Genomic DNA, 13482 nt, shown 5'->3' on the forward strand with positions numbered 1-13482 from the left:
CCCTGAGCCCTCTGTGAGTGGCCCAACCCTGGTTCCACCACCTTCTCCCAGGGCCACATGATTCATACTTGCCCCAAATGGCAACCTGGAATCAGCAACTGGAGACCATTCGATAAAACCAGAGAAATAATTTGCATTGTTGGGATCACCAGAGGGAACTTCTCAGCTCTGCATTGCCTGCTCTTGTCACAGTCCTGACAAGGCAAATGTAAATGTATAAATTAAACCCAGCTCAGTCCCTCTTCTCCCAAGCCCCAGTGCAAATAGAATAAATCCTTTTCATTTAGAACATCAAACCAGGCGTCACTCACAGACAGGTTTAAAAATAAACTCCTCCACTGCATAAGTTAAAAAAAAAACAGACAACAAGCAATTTATCTTCCCCATCACTCATCAATCTGTTTATTGGGGGCTGGCAGTTGTGGAGAGCACCAGGATTGTCCCATCACTTTGGCCATGGAGAAACCCTTCCTCTGTGGTGGCCCAGGTTTGGGAACACGCAGCCCCACCCCCTGGTCTCAGAGTTTCTCCTCCCTGCTCTGCCCAGGCTTCATTTTGGAGGGGGGTGTGTTTGTACAACACAAGTGCTGCAAAGCCCAAGCCCGGTTTAGAGAGGGGTGAAGCCCCCCCAGATGATGCTCAGAAGAGGAAATGGCCCCTCTGCTCCCCCAAAAGGCTGGACCTGGGAAGGGGGTGGGAGCAGGGTGGGGACAGCAGGATGAGGACCTGGGTGGGCCAGATTTTGGGAAGGAGCTTGCAGGAGAAGATGTGGTTTTCTCCAAACTTCCAACACTTCACCCTCAGCCCCTTTAGTCCTGAAATCACCATGATCCCCCCTATAAACATGAAGGGGGGATGTCCCACCACCCCCCCCCGAGGTCAGCCCTGCTATTGCCCCTTGTGGGAAGGGAGGAATGAACCCCAAGGGAAGAGCCTGGATGCCCAAAATGTGGGAAGATCAGCCTGTCTAGCAACAAAAAGAGGGGGCCAAAAACCTCCTGGGCAACAGTGACCACCCCAAATCACGAGCCACCTCCTCACCTTGCAACCCCCGGGATGGAGGACCCTCGTTATGGCAGCAATGATGGGAATCAAATATAAAAATCTGGGAAAAAAACCCACAAAGCAGGAGGGAACAGGTGTAGGACAACACCTGGGTGTGCCACCCACGAACCTGTCCCCACCCCCTGGCCACCACATGGGTGGACCTGAGCTCAGGGTGTCCTGGGGACGTTGGCTCCCTGCAAAACCAGGGCTCCTGATTTGTTTTTAATGACATTGTTTACTGCCAGCAAAATCTCCCGGAGCCCAAACTTGTCTTTCCTAATAATAAACAAGCAAATAACAACGAGAGGGAGAAGGAAGCACATTTTTAAGCCATCAGGGTTTGTGATTTGATTGATCCTGGTAATAAACCCCAGTAAAATGGAGTTGTTAAGCTGGAACGGAGGTTGTAGATCTGAATCTCCATCAATAATTTAAGTGGGAATGAAAGCTGTGTTTGAGCAGGGAAAAGGCCCACCAGCCTCAAGGCTGAAAAATACAGGAGGAGCAAAACTAAGGTCTTGGGGAACCTACAAGCTGGGAAGAATTTTGGGGGTCTCAGCATTGGATGCCAAGGCATCCCAGTCCCAGTTAAGAGGATGGGGCAGGTCCAGAGGCCAAAGGTTTTTCCTGCACTGGAGCTTCAGATGTTGAAACCATCCTGCTGTGACTCTTGGGGACAGTCCTGTGCAGGTCTAAGAGCTGATGATCCTTGTGGATCCCTTCCAGCTCAGCATATTCTGTGATTCTGTGATCCTCCTCCTCCACCATCCTTTCCTTTTTTTTTTATTTCCTTCCAGAGCTGGGGATCAGAGCCCTTCCACCAGCTCCATCCCTTGCCTGGGCATCATCCACCCCCACACAGCCCAGATGACACAGCAGGGACCAGAGAGCAAACCCTGGTGTGAGATCTCTGGGCAGGGCACCAAGGCTGCACCATCCTCAGAGCCTTCCCCAGGCTCTGGAGGAAGAGGGAGCACAGGGAGGGAGGAAGCCTGGCCTTGCTGTCCCCACTGACCTTTCTGCAGGGGGCCCCTCACGCAAACAGCACTTTGTAAACAGGGGCCACGGGAGGCAGAGCTGCTCTTTACCAACCACAGGGAAGGAAGCAACATGAAAGCTTAATCCTTTGAAGGCTGGCTGGGTAATGGGGGAGTCGATAGACTGTGCTGGGAACACTCCATCAGGCTGAGCCTTATTTAAAATACCAAAGGAAGACACTTGTGCTGCTGGAGGATTTAGAGGCAATAAGGCGTGACTAATGCCCCCTGGCTGAGCTCAAGGAACGGCACTTCCCCAGCCCTGCACACGGGAGATGCTCTCTGATTCCTTTCCTCCCCAAAGAAGGGGCTGTTTCTTGCAATTGGAGCAGAGACACCCCCAGCCCCACGTTGCTGGTGAGGGGGATTCACAGCCCAAGACACAGACTAAGACACACCTTCCTCCTCCTCCTCCTTCCTGCTCCCCCAAACCCCTGCAAGCAGCTCAGCACTTCCAGAGCTTTCCAGCTTCTGCTGTCCTATCTCCATTTCCCTCTGGAAGCACGAGGCTACTGGAGAGAAGGTTGGTACAGAACACACACATGGATTTGCTGCAAGACAATCCTCACAGAGCCTCAGGAGGAGCCCCCAGGGCTGGTGTAGTCCCTCTAGATGTGTCAGTCTTCTTGCAGCTCCCTTCACACAGGTTTTGGCACGGTGGGACCATGGGATGGTGGAGATCAGGGTGTCTGGGGCTGCCTGCCTGTCCTCTGCTCAGGTGAGCTGTTCAGAAAGGCAGAAAGACACCCAAAAACCTGCCTGTCCATCAGGACATGGCTCATGCACGTGGGTCCCCTTGGCAAGGCCAGGGGGGTGCCAGAGAAATGGGCAGAGCATGGGCTGCCCAAGCCCCTTCTCCCATCTCCCTGTCTCTGTAAGGTGCACCCACGGGTACCTGCCTCCTCCAGCTCCTGCAGGACTCACCCCTCTGGGAAAAGCTCGATTTATAAACTGTTTTAAAACATCCAACATCATCTGAGACCCAGTGAAATCCTCTTGATGAGAGAGCCCACAGCAACAACCACATGGACGAGCGAGATGAGAAGATGAGAGGAGATGGAGAAACCTCCTGCCTGGGCTGCTGCCTGTTACAGGCCTTCAGCAAGAATTCTTGGCCACGGGAGAGTGCAATTGCTGTGTGTCCCTGGAGCAGGGAGGAAACAGATGCTACAAGACACACTCAGGATGCTCAACCAGCCCTGTCCCTGCCTCACCTGCTCCTGCAGCCACCAAACCCCAGGGATGGTTTGAAAATCAGTGTCACTGTAAAACATGCTGATGACTTCAAGCCTCAGAGCAAATGGGATGTACAGTGTGGCAGCCGTGGTGTGATGGATTCCCACTGCCTTCCCTCCTTGCAAATTGCCTGGAAAGAGAAAAAAAAAAAAAAGAAAGTGATGTTTCCCCAAGTGATCCTTTCTTTGGAATCAGCCGGTGCTGGTGCTCAGGGGTTCACAAGCCCTTCTCTGCAGGTGTCCAACGTGCTAAATTCTGTGGGGGTGGTTTCCCTAAGCCAGGTTGACACCCGGGGCTGAGCTCCTGGCTGCAGAGAGCAGAGGATGCTTTCACTGAAAGGCACCTGGAAGGTTTGGGAATGTGCTGGTTATCCAGAGGGTGTGCTGTCACTTCGTGATGCACCCAGGGTCACACGTGGTCTGTCCTGCCCATCCTTGCACACCTCCACCCCCTTCTCTGTGCAGGCTGAGCTCCCACCTGGGGGTTGTTGCTCTCTGGGGACAAACTGAAGCCCAAATTTTTGCAAGCAGCTTAGAGGAGGGGTTGAATGAGTGTGAGGAATGACCCCCCAGATCCCCCCTGCTCTGCACCCGCCTCAAGCAGCCTCCTTGGGCTGCACGTGGGACAGGAGGAGCAGAAATCTCCTCTGCTTCTGCCAGGGGCAGGAAGGATGCTGGGAACACCCTGTCTGGCCAGGGAAGGGGAGATCCTCTTGGACTTACCCAGCAGAGAGCAGTGCCCACCAGAGCCCCAGAGCCCTCCTTCCTGCCTGCCCTGATGATGGTGCAGCACCTCGCTTGGTTTCCCACCCCTGGTGATCAAACTTCCCTGTTTGTAAGAACCCCAGGCCCTGTCCCCAGTGGGAGAGGCTTCACAGTCCCTCCTTTTCCTCCCCGAGTGTCCTGACCACTCCAGACAAGAGGCCACGGGGTTTCTCCATCCTTAAAAATGACTTGTGTTCCTTCATTTGCAAACAGTGTGGATTGTGGGATCGTCCCCTCCCCACTCCTATCATATTAGGGACCAAGGTGAAGATGGGAAGAGAGTTAAAAGAGGAAATGTTTACAGTGATGGCAACTACCCTGCCAGGATTTGGGCACTGCCAGCAGGAGCAGCCTGGGCTGCTGGAGAAACAGGGGACCACGTTCCCAGCCAGGACTTTCAGCCCCACATGGCTGCAGGCTGGGTGATTCCAGGCAAATCCCATTCCCTGCCCGTTCTCCAGAGCCACCCCTTTAATTGCACTGCCAGCCCCTGCACTGGGGTGTCCAAACTCCCCTTCTGCAGCACAGACACAGCTGAGTGTTGAGCAGAGCCCTGGGACAGCAACCACCTGGACCAGGGGCAGCGTGTGGGGACATCCCTGTCATGGCTCCGGAGCTGCAGCGGGACCTGCTCCGTGGAAATCCGGGATTCAGAGCCACTCTGCTTTCCAGGAACAGCTGTGCCTCTGTCCCCAGCGTGAATTGTGGCTGGGGATGAGTTATGCTGATTAAGTGTGTCAATAATTTACCCTCTCAGAGACGGGAAGGACGCGTTTTATCTCCGGCTCCGAGGCTGCTGCACATCCAAGGAAACAGAGCATAACTCAGCCAAAACCAAGCTGCTGGAGGACAGGGAATGGTGTCACCAACTCTTGAGGGACCATGACCACAGGCACTGGGTGCCCAGAGGAAGGGATGTGCCCAGGGTGCAAATGCCCCCAGAAGCCCAGATTGGGAAGGTCCAGCTCAAGGAGTCTGTGGCGTGTCATGGTGGGGAGACATGTCCAGGTCTCTCCCACGCTCCCTTCTGTCCTCTCTCCTCCCTGAGGAGCTGTTTTCCTCTGTGATTGCAGGGTGGTGGCTGGAAATCTGCCACAGCCAAGTTCTGCAATCAAAACATTTGATTACATGCAAATGTCCGCCCAAAACAGCTGCTTTCCTCTGCCACCTTTGATCACTCACTCCAAGGAAAGCATTCCCATTTCCACCTCTGGAAAATGTCCTTGCCTTCCATTTTGTCCAAGGATTCAGTCTAAAATGGCAGCTGTGCCCTCACCCATATCTCCTCTGTCCCTTCAAGGTCCAGTTTATACCAATTCCCTTTTCCTGCCTGCTGATGGCTGAAGGACTTTTGCTTCCAACACACACATCCACAAACGTTCCTCACATCTCTCTGGACACAAAAATATGCTTTCCCCTAACTCAAGACCAAAGGGATGGGCTTGGAGTGGAATAAAAGGAGCAGTTTCTTCTCTGCTTTCCTGTCTTTCAAAAGATTCCTCAGGGAACGGCGTCACAGCTCTTTGTGGAGACGTTTGGTGACAGCCACTATCTCCTCCTCCAGCCCTCCTCCAGCCCTCAGCAGCAAGTTTTTGAACTCCTTCACTTTGTTTTTCTTCCACCAAACTTTTGATTGAGAAATGAAAAAGAAACTTCCCTGTCTTAAAACTCTGGGTTTGTGCTTTACTGCCCTTTCTCACACACAGTCTCCAGTTTTCCAAGTTCTCCACCCCAACACTCCACTGTGGCCCCACTGCTGGGGGGAAGAATCCAGCTGGCAACTTGCTGGTAGCCCCACACCTCCTTTGGCCTCCAAACCTGGTGTTAGTTAAGTGCAATGTTAATTTTAATCAGATGTCTGGATGCAAATAAAGCCAGACAGCTCCTGTTTCTCCTGCAGGCTGGAATAGCCCCAGCGAGGCTGATTTAGAGACCTCAAGCCCCACAGTTGTCCCTTGCTGCCTCACAGGTCAATGAGAACAAGCTCCACAAAGCAGCACTGAAGGTCATTAGTGCTGGATTGATCCTCCCAGGCTTTATGGTTTTTTAATTAAATGCTTTTAAGGGTTTATTGAAGTCTTGGAGGATCCGACTTCACCTCGGAAAGGATCACGTCGTGGTAAGAAATGTGTAGCTGATATGGTTTATGTGCAAACAGGGTTTGTCAGCCCTCTGGGTCAGAGGGGTGAGTAGAAATGGAGCATCCTTTGCTCCAGGCATTGCTCCAGCTGAGCACCAAGGAGTAGGGAATGACCCTGGAGCTCCCAGCCCAAGCCTGGCCCCAGGACCTGACCCACGGTTCACAGCCGAGCTGTCCTGGAGGTTTTCTTGGCAAGCAGGGATGGTAGGAGACCTGGGAGAGAATGAAAGGTGGAATGTTATGGGTTTTACATGGAAAAGAGTGTTTCCAGATCATCCACTTGACAACAAAGCCATGCAGGGCAGTAACTGGGAGGAAAGTACAGTCATGTCTCGCAGTATTATTAAATCACAAGCAAACACATTCCCAGCTCTCAAACACAGCCCATATGCTCAGCCAGAGCTGCATTCCCTTCCAACACAAAAACAGGCTTTTATTTACTAGGGACAGCTGGGGAAGCTACTCAGAAATGCCTCATGACAGGGAAATTTCAATGCTTTGACTGCACGGACCTGTTGGAGCTGGGTGTAAATACTGGTCCTGGCTTTTGAGGGAAAAGTGGTCTGGAAATGACTCTGTTGCTGTTGTTATCATTGTCTTTATTGGAGAGGCTGGATGCTCCAGGTGCTGGCAAACACATCAGGAATGAAAGCCAGTGCTCCAGAGAGTCTTCCTTCTTATCATTTTACCTCTAAGAGAAGCAGGGCATGGACAGATGGAGACACCCCAGACTGCAGGGCAGGAGAGCATCCTCTGTGAGTCCTGCTGATCCATCCATGATGCCCTCCCTGCAGGATTGCACTGAGAAATGAAGGGATTTACCTGCAAGGGAAGAAAATATATCTCCAAACCAGCTCCAATCACTGCAGAAATCCATGTGAACACTGAGTATGCCTTGGGTCTCCCATCTCAGGGAACATGGACATGGAGATCCTCCAAGGGCTGGAGCCAGGCTGGGAGAGCTGGGGGTGTTCACCTGGAGAAGAAAATGCTCTGGAGAGACCTGAGAGCCCCTTTCAGTGCCTAAAGAGGGCTTATAAAAAAGAATAATAGAAGCAGGGCTGGTGTCCCCACCACCACCTAAGGGTGCAGGATGAAGCAAACAGAAGGCAGGGCAGCAGGGGCTGTGGAATTCTCAGGATGGGGATGCACAAAGAGGTGATTTAGCTCTAAATTCATTAAGTCTTCTCACTGAACAGAGATGACAATGGTTATTACCTGCACTGGATCCCAGCAGAAGAGCAACCATGGAGCTTGAAGCAGATAAAATCCCAAGTCATTATATTAGCAAATTATCTGTTTGGGTCTGTTTCCTATTGACAGTATTAAGCCTATTCTCATTAATATTGCACTCTTCAGGGAAATTAAACTTTAATGAAAGTGTGCTACTTACAATGCCAGCCTGATGATTCAAAAGGGAAAAAAAGCAGCAAGGCCATGGCTGTCTGAATTATTCCTAGCAAATAAGACATCCAGGCAGCAGTGTCCTTACTCATTCAAAAATTGCTCCCAAGCTCAGACACAGTGTCTGGGAAGAGGCAAATAATCTGTGAGTATTTGTTGAGTGTTTGCTGTGCTGGGGATGGTGGGATGGTCCCAGATGGGACAACAGAGAATCATGGGAAGATTTGGAAGGGAGCTTAAAGATCATCTCATTCCACCCCTCTTCCATGGGCAGGGATGTCTTCCACCATCCCAGGTTGCTCCAAATTTATCCACCCTGGCCTTGGACATTTCCAGGGATCCAGGGGCAGCCACAGCTTCTCTGGACAACCTGTGCCAGGGTCTCAAACCCTCACAGGGAGGAATTCCTTCCCAATATCCCATCTAACCCTGCCCTCCTTCAGCTTAAGGCCATGGGGCAACTCAGGGTGTCTGTGGTGCCCCTCGGGGTTGTCTCCCATGAAGTCAGACTGTCCTCGGTCTGTTTGGGCAGAATTTGCCCCAGGTCTGCACTTTGCATCCTTTGCTTCCTGAGTTTCCCACCCAAAGCTCAGCCAGGTGGGAACCAGCCCCCTGTGACCCCCCAGCACTGGAGCTGTCACCACGTGCTGGGATGGAGCAGGGCCAGGAGCAAAGCAGGGACCTCTGAGCCCAATCCACTGCTGTCTGTGTGACAGTGATGGATGGGGCAACACAGCCTGGATGAATCCTCATGTGGAGCCTGAATTAATCTTGTGCTGCCCCAGCAGCCCCTGTCCCAGCTTTCCCCATCCCCTCCAGAGCCCAGCACTCTGCAAACCAAGTTACTGCTCAGCATTAAAAGAATATTTTCCTCTGTTGCCACTTGACATTTCGTTTTTGCTAAGACAAAGTAACTCCCTCCGTAACTTGGGGGGAGCTGCTGCTGTGAAATGGCAACACTCTCCTCGCTCCTCCAGACTGTGTTTGCTGGCACTGAGGCTGCTGATGAGAGAAAATTAATTAAATCCTTGGAATGCTTCCTGAGCACCCAACAGCACCAGGGAGAGAAACCTTCTTGCAAGGACAGCCCAGCTCTGCCTTTTGCCTCTCCTCCCAGCAAACTTCCAAACAAACTGCCCCACTGCCCAGCTCCTCGTGGTGGAGAGGAGGAGGATTTTTTTCCCCTTTCCCACCACGCTTTGCAGGTCCAGCTCCCTGTGTTTAGGCTTTGCTGTCCTAAAAAAAAGGGAGTATCACGACTTTCCCTTCAGCCATGCAAGGCACTGGTAGCATCAAGAAGGTCTCCACTTCCATTACCACATTGCCCCAAACTGCAGCTCTCCCAGAGCCTGGAAATGCTTGGAGCCATCAGCAGACAACACTCTTGCTCCTTCAGTTCTCAGTCAGTGCAGCAGCAACTCCTGAAAGCACCATCTTGCCCTTGGGAAGTGCCTGAATTCCTTCATCCACCCATCCATCCATCCCTTCATCCCTCCATCCCTCCATCCATCCCTCCATCCTCCCACTCCCCACCCAAGGGCTCCTGTTGCAGCCCAGTTCCTCAGTTAAATACCCTCATTATGTGCCTCCATTTAATCCAGAGTTTAACCTGGGCAAAGCACAGCCCTGCAGCCCCCTGGATTCAGGATGTCCAGGGATTTCAAGGGAAAGTGTGGTTTTGTCTGAAAATTTTAAAGAAAAGGGCATTTCCTTCAAATCAAGTTTTTTTTTGTGTAGAAACCTCAGTTCAGGAGAGCTGGGAGCTGATGAGTAGCTGCAAGTCAGAGAGAGAGGAAGGTCCCCAAAACTGTCTGGGGTTATGGCCCACAGCAGGAAAAGAGGGATCCAAAATCCTCTTCCAGTGATTTTTCATTGTTATAAGGATGAAGCATGAAGAGACAGCCCCAACTGAGTGAGCAGGGACTGGTCACCCCTGCCCAGGGGTGAGATTTCACCCCAAGGATGCCAACAAGCTCCACATCCACATGTTATTTCTCTTCTTTACCACGAAAGTCTAAAACAAATAAAACCTTGAGGAAGAGAAAAAAGAGAAACAAACAAACAAAAAACCACCAAAACACACACACAAAAACACAAAACATTTTCTCCAGTGTGGAGCAGCACATTTTACAAGTGCCTTTTCCAGCCCTCCCTGCTCACCATCAATTAGCAATTACACCATTTAAAGCTTCATTTAAAATCTGGCTTGCTTTTAAAAGCGGCCAGAGTGCATTTTCTCCTCTCACTTTGATTAGAAAATAAATACTCCAGGCCATGGAGCTGTCAGGGATGACATTTGGAGTAATCCTGAGTGATTTACCTGTCAAAAGCCCCGCGAGCTGTTTGGACGTGGCTTTGGGGAGGGTTTGGAGCTGAGGAAAGGGAAGGCAGCGGCCTCACACCGGGTAATTTGCCATCAGTCACTGCAGATACACACACTGCTCTGGGGCAGTGGCACAGATCAACGGGAGAGTACAAGAAGCTTGGCCAAACTGCAAAGAAATTGTGCTCTTTTGTAGAGGAAAATTGAGGGAAAATTCCCCCCCGTTTGTCCACAATGGCCAGGATTGTGCTGAAGCTGTTTCGCTGCTCCCAAGACTTACCTGAAGAACTCACTTGAAACACTCTCCTGCTTCTCATCTTCACTTATTCCTTTTCTCCCTCTCCATCCTGCTGACACAGCCAAGCTGAAGAGCAGCAAAGTCCTGCAGGCAGCAAAGCTTTTCCCTTCCTCTTGCTGTCTTCAATTTGCGTGGGAATAAAAGCAGAGTGAGTTGGGTGAATTTATGTGCTCTTGTTAAATTTGCAAGATCAGGGGGTTTGATGATTTTTAGGCTTTTTTGGTGCCTGGGACCTTATTACTTTTCAATTCCAGTCCTCTCCTTTTCCTCACTGGATGGGTCAGCTGTCCTGGGATGGGAGGAGGTGGTTGGTTAAAGCAAAGGCAGCAGAGGAGGATCAAGAGGATGCCAAAAAGTTTTCCAATTCAATAAGACTTCACCCAAATAGGAATTGGCTGTTTCTCTGCCATCTTGTTCTTGCAAGGCACCAAACACAGCGTTATGCTCTGCCTTACTGGTTAAACTGGGCAGAGAGGGAGAATAAAACCTGTAAACTAAAATCCTGAACAGATGTTAGAGACCAGCACTAATATTCAGGAACCCAGCACACCCAATTCAGCTGTTTAACCCCTAAATATTGCCAAGATCTGCTCCCCCACGAACCTCAAGTGTGGTTTGGGGATGGAGGAGGTTTCTGGGGAGTTTGGAATGGGCAGTGCCACAATCCTTTGTGTTTTAATTGTACAAGAAATATGGCACTTCATCTTCCCATTTGGCAAAACCTTGTCAACCCGCAAATTAATCATCTATTTGTGCATTTTCAGCGTCGCTGCTGCTGCCCGAGACATCGACAGTTAATTGGGGGGGGGGAAATAAAGTTTTAATCTTTGTTACAAAAAGGGCGTGAAGTGTATTATTGGTGAGGAAATAACGTCGCCTAAAACGCCGCCGGCTCTGCCTGGGAAGCCAGCGGTGCGTGCGGGCATCCCTCCCTCTAGTGACTAAATGCTGGATGTACAGTCCCTTCCCAGGTTTGGGAAGATGAAAGAGCTTACATCGGAGCCCTGACATTCCCACCGTGCCCGGGGAGTCAGGGAATGAACAAGGATCAGCGAATCGTGGGCTGGAGAAGAGGGGGGGATGCTGCAGAAACACCCCCGAGTTCTCCTCTGTGCTGATATTGCTCATGGAGCACCTTGTTTCCAACCCCAGGTGGTTATTGTTACTACTACTTATATTATTATTATTATCATTATAAGATTATATACAAATAAATCTATTTTAGAACCTGGTCCATTCATTCAGGCCCCTTCCAGCCCCCACCCCAGCAGTGATGGCCACCCACCCATCACTCCCTCCCTGCTTAACCATCCCTCCTTAACCCCTCCTTTCTTTCCAGCCTCACCTGAATTTATGGCATTTTCCCCCCCTTCTTGCAAGCTCCAGCCCAAACTTCAATCCCACATTGCAAGCCCCTGAGGCAGCAGTGCTTTCCCTCTTGTTCCTCTTATCTGTGGTGTTTCTTTGCTTTACAGCAACACAAATAAAGCCTCTTATCTTATTTGCAGCTACACGGGGACTGTGATCCAGAGCCAGCCCTGTCTGGATTAATCCTCATCTGCCTTCTGACAAACACACATTTTTTATTCACTCAGTATCGATCTCCCATCTGGTGTTGATGGCAACCTGTGGGTTAAGAGCTCAGAGCTCTGAGCCTGCAGGTGCAAATAAAACAGCAGGACACTGCAAACACACCTGGATCCGTGTCCAGAATCCCTCCTCCAGCCCTCGAGGAATTGCTTTAGGAGACCACAGTGACGACTGCTGGCCCCTGTGCAGGTGAGAAATCATGGCTGAGCTACAAATTAGAGTTAAATATTTCCTTGGATGCTTTGTCAGACCTCCCCTGCCACAGCCCTGGGCCGTTCCCTGGGTCCTGTCGCTGCTCACACAGAGCAGAGATCGGGGTGTGAGGAAGGAGCTGAGGGTGTGGCTCTGCTTTCCTCCAGCTCTGCCCCGCTCCTGGACCACCATGCCCGGCATCCCCTCCTCGTTTCCAACCCTCCCTGCAACACTGGCACCCCCATTTGTGTGCTTGGGGGTGGAAGGAGAAGCCAACCCCCCCCCAGAACAGCCCAGCTCACCGAGGCATCTCAGCACCAGGACAAACAGCTCCAGTGCTCCACCCCCTTCCATCCCCGTGCTCCTGCGATGATCCCACTCTTTCCACGGCCACAGCCAAGTCCCTGCAGTTCACATGACATTTTCTTGTAGTTTGCACTGGTTTGAGTTGAACAGTTTACTAAAAATCAAGATATATGAACGTCTACCGCCTGTGCTTCAACGCCTAATTTAGCAATTCTATCAAAAATGTAATTAAGTTTGTCTAGCATGATGTATTCTTAATAAACCTGAGCTGCTGGTGGATCTGTTATCCTCCTGGTGTTTATAGCTATTAATATTTGCCCAGCAAATTCTCTGGGATTTGAAGGGAGATTCACATAAACCTGTATATATTATCTAATTAATAAACAGTACTAATACACAAGTAGAAGCAAATGAGCAGTGCCCAGTGTTTGCAGTTCTCAGATAATTAATTCTGCCACCAGCCCCTAAGGTGGGAGCATCAGCTCCACAGTGGGGATGTCAGCAGGGAGGCTCCAGCTTGGTCCTCAAGCCAAGAAAGGGTGGAAATTCATAGAAACATGGAATATCCTGAGTTGGAAAGGACCCACAAAAATCATCCAGTCCAACCCCTGGCCCTGCCCTACCCCAATAATCCCACCCTGTCCCTGAGAGCGTTGTCCAAACACTCCTTGGGGCCGTGCCCACTGCCCTGGGAGCCTCCAGTAAGAGCTGCCTTGGTGTCCCAGACCAAAGTTCCTGTGGGCCATGGGAACATCCCAAGCAGATGTTGCTGGAGGAAGAGAAGAGGGAGGATGTCCCCAGCCAAGCCCCTACTGGCTCTGTCTCTCAGTGCCTTGGGGACTCACCCGAGCCACCATCACCTCTGGCAGCCTCGTCCTGCCCATCTCCTGCTCCAAGGTGACACCTCCTGTTGGGACCATGAGCGTTGCTTGCCCTGCTCTTCTCTCTGCTGGATTCAAACACTCTTTAATAGTCTTATTTTCCCTGTGGAGATAATTAAGCACAACAATTAAATTATTAAAGTTCCCCTCTTTTTGTGACACAAACCGCCTTTGCCCCGAACACTATTCAGAAGAGCAGCATGGAACCTAATTTCCTATAGATGTGTGGGGTTTCATTTCCTATAGATGTGTGGGGTTTCATTT

The 13482-nt window shown here is 50.9% G+C and overlaps 1 long non-coding RNA gene across 1 annotated transcript; it reads right to left on the reverse strand.

The window, feature by feature from the left end:
• Positions 1-6040: 6040 nt before the first annotated feature.
• On the reverse strand, positions 6041-10430 carry LOC135402956 (uncharacterized). The gene is made up of 3 exons (XR_010425268.1): positions 10232-10430; positions 6737-7046; positions 6041-6437 (listed from the first exon to the last, which is right to left on the reverse strand). It is a non-coding gene; the product is annotated as an uncharacterized LOC135402956 (long non-coding RNA).
• Positions 10431-13482: the final 3052 nt, after the last annotated feature.

This window comes from Pseudopipra pipra, chromosome 26 (assembly GCF_036250125.1).
Source record: "Pseudopipra pipra isolate bDixPip1 chromosome 26, bDixPip1.hap1, whole genome shotgun sequence".
Taxonomy (NCBI): domain Eukaryota; kingdom Metazoa; phylum Chordata; class Aves; order Passeriformes; family Pipridae; genus Pseudopipra; species Pseudopipra pipra.